The sequence below is a fragment of the Glycine max genome, chromosome 15, assembly GCF_000004515.6.
Source record: "Glycine max cultivar Williams 82 chromosome 15, Glycine_max_v4.0, whole genome shotgun sequence".
Classification (NCBI taxonomy): domain Eukaryota; kingdom Viridiplantae; phylum Streptophyta; class Magnoliopsida; order Fabales; family Fabaceae; genus Glycine; species Glycine max.
This window is the reverse complement of record NC_038251.2, coordinates 41132565-41135976: the sequence shown is the minus strand read 5'-3', so window position 1 is coordinate 41135976 and position 3412 is coordinate 41132565. Positions and strand designations below refer to the sequence as shown.

Here is a 3412-nt window from a genome sequence, read left to right as displayed (position 1 = left end):
GTTTTCTACTCCACCTCCTTCACCAACTCACTCAATTCATGAAAGCATCATCTTCTAAAGGGGGTTCAAGTGAAAGACCAAGAAAAATGAGAAACCTTCAAGACATATATGATGAAATTAAAATTATAAATTATTTGTTTTATCTTTTTGTTGAAGTGAGCCTTAACCTTTGAAGAAGTTATCGAAGACAAAAGAAGGAGACAAGACATGGAGGAAAAAATCAATTCCATAAAGAAGAATGATATTTGGGAGTTATCAAAATTTCGTAAGGGTCATGATGCAAATGAAGTCAAATGAGCGTTCAAGTTTAAGAAAAAGATTGCCAAAAAACAAGAAGTCGAGTTAGTTCATGTGAAGACACAAAATCAAGTTACATATATTTTCACTAAACCCTCATGTTTGAAGATTTTAGAAGATTGAGAGCAAGACTTGAAATGCAGAAAAATAATTTAGGATTTTCTAATTAAAAGGGATGTTAGAAAATAATAATAATAATAATTAGAAAATGAAGGGTTGTGAGTTAGTGTTAAATAATGAAAGGGTGTGAGTTAATAAGCATTAAGGGACATTATTCTTATGTAACCACTAAGAATTAGAAGGGTGTTAAATGAAGAGTCGTGTAGTGCATATTGGTTATTCTACTATAAATAGAACATCAAACCATGTAGTTAAGTGTGTCAAATGAAGAGAATCTTCTCTATTATCTCTTGTCTCCTCTTCTCTGTTTTCTAACAATAACAACAAGTGGTGTATTATGGAATTTTGGTTTTCCGATCCATATGGAGTTGGGATGGACAGAATGGTGCTAATTCTAGGAGCAAGAGGAATCATCCATGTACTTTGAAAAATTAGGGTGAGTACTTTGAAAATAATAGGAATGAGATTTTGTAAATTAGGGTGGAGATTTCAAGGTTGGAAAAGTTTTTTTCTTTTTTTCTTTTTCTCAAATCGCTTTGGCAAATTTCAATGTCGGTAAATTTGATTTTGTGTCTTAACTTTTCATTCTTAGCATGAAATTTCAAATTAAGGATAAGCTCAAGAGTTTATATAATATTTTTTTTCATTTCAGAAAAGGGTTATATGGCCATGGGAGTATTATTTTGCTTGGTGGGTGTTCATAATTTAGATTCATGATGGGCCAGGTTGCAACATGCATCGTAGGTTATATTGTCCGTTTTGTGTGAGTTTATGACATTGAGACAGGTTCTGCATGGTATAAGCAATGCCACTATGTTGGGATTTGTATATGGAATATTGGGGAATTATCTTGTTGTAGGTGGCCTTAATTTCTTTGTAGCTATCGTCAATTTTCGTTTATATCTTCGTATACGCTTTGTTATTGGGTATATACCAAGATTCATCTAGTGGAAATTCGTATGTGCAACAACGAGCTTTTTGTTGGGATCATTTACATTTTAATTAATGTTGGATACTTATGCAGAGTGAGGTCTTTTATCAGTTGGTTAAAACGTGTTTGTATTGTTTTTAGTGCATCTTCTGCACGTTATTAATATACTTTCTGCTTGCCTGCAAAAAAAAATTGGTCATGGGAGTGCAATGTATTTTTCGGAAGAGTTACATGATGAGAGACACAAGGGGAGTGTGTTAATTTGGATGGTTTGGGGACAAAAAACTGGAAGGGGAGTGCATAAGTATAAAATAGAAGTGGAAATAGAAATTTTCTGAAAGAATGATTGAAAACTTGAAAGAATGATTTAAACTTTACATTTAATTAATTCATGTATATTTTCTTATATTTTTTATTACTTTTGTATTAAATAAGTTTTATCTACATCACTCGGACATCAAATAAAAACATGAAAAATTAATATCGCTAAACTTTATATATCAAGAAATTATAAATATAATACACTAAGAGGTTAAAATATATTAAAACCAAGTCTTAATTATTTAAAGAGTAATAACAGAAGTACAACCGTTTTTATAACAAGTTATACAACGATTGTCACGTCAACTAAAATAAATAAATTTTAAATTTTAATTTCAGAAATTATCAGGAAAAAAAGATTAGTAAGTTCTGATTAACAAAAGAAAAAGATAATCACAGTTCTACGAATTTCTCAAATTAACGGGAAGTTTTTTTTTTAAATTAAAATAATTTTTAATTTTTCTTGTTTTGTTAATGGGAACTTGATTATCTTTTTTCGTTAATTTATCAAATTAAAATTTAAAATTTGATATTTTAGTTGACCGGGGAATTCTTGTATAATTTAATGTAGAATAACTATCTGTCATTTATTTTTAAGTAAATAAAAGTATAGAACTATAAAATAATAAATAATATTTTTAAAAATTTAATTAGTCCACATGTTGGATTGTTAACCCTTAAATCAAATCTGTTTAACCTTTCAATTAAATGAATCACCCCCAATAATCCCATATTTAAATGGATAATATTTTTGTGTTAAAAGAACCATAGATGTAGACCCCTATATTTGTGTCTCAACTTATGTAGTGATAGTTAGCCATATACTAATTTTTAATTTTTTTAAAATTTTTTGGATGACTTTTGTTGTTGTGTGATTATGAAATCATATATTTTCATTTTGAATTCTTCATGATCTCCATGAGATTAATTGAGTAAAAATTATATGATTAACCATTCATCAACAACTAGTGATAAATTCAACACTTAATTGGGACCCAAAACCCTTTAAAGTGTTGAATTGTTGGTTTTCACATGAAGGATTTTCAAAATTTGTAGAAGAGGCTTGGGGGAGTATTCAGATGGAAGGGTGGGGTGCCTACATGCTCAAAGAAAAATTAAATCATCTTAGAGGAAGGCTAAAGAAGTGGAATAAACAATCCTTTCGAAACTTGCATGATAGAAGGAAAACAATAGAGGAGAAATTGTTGTCTTTTGACAAGAAAGATGAAGAAGGAACCTTGAGTGTGGAGGATGGGGCTCGGAAGACTACACAAGCATAATTTTGGCAAGTGATGATGAACACTGAATCAATCATGTTCTAAAAATCTAGATCAAAATGACTTAAAGAAGGAGACTCTAACTCTAGGTTTTCCATACCAAAGTGAATTGGAGAAGAATATGGAATTCATTGAATGGGTTGATAGTGGAAGGTAGGTGGGTGAATGATTCGATCATAGTAAAAAGCAATGCCAAGGAGTTCTTTATGAGAAGATTTGCAAATTTGAATGAAGCAAGACCAAAGTTGGATGGTGTGACTTTCAAGACTATTCAACAAAGTGACAATGAGATGTTGATAAGCTCTTTTGAGGAGGATGAGATTAAGAGAGCAGTTTGGGATTATGAGGACAATAAGAGTCGGGGCTCGGATGGATTCAACTTCAAATTCATCAAGATTTTTGGCACTTGTTAAAAGGTAATGTGATGAGACATCTTTATGAATTTTATGTCAATGGAGTTTTACCT

General features: G+C 30.6%; 1 long non-coding RNA gene across 1 annotated transcript; it reads left to right on the top strand.

Annotated features, from left to right (window-relative positions):
* The first annotated feature begins 663 nt into the window (after nt 1–663).
* Nucleotides 664–1469, top strand: LOC121173567 (uncharacterized). Its single transcript, XR_005888631.1, has 2 exons — nt 664–853; nt 1070–1469. It is a non-coding gene; the product is annotated as an uncharacterized lncRNA (long non-coding RNA).
* Nucleotides 1470–3412: the final 1943 nt, after the last annotated feature.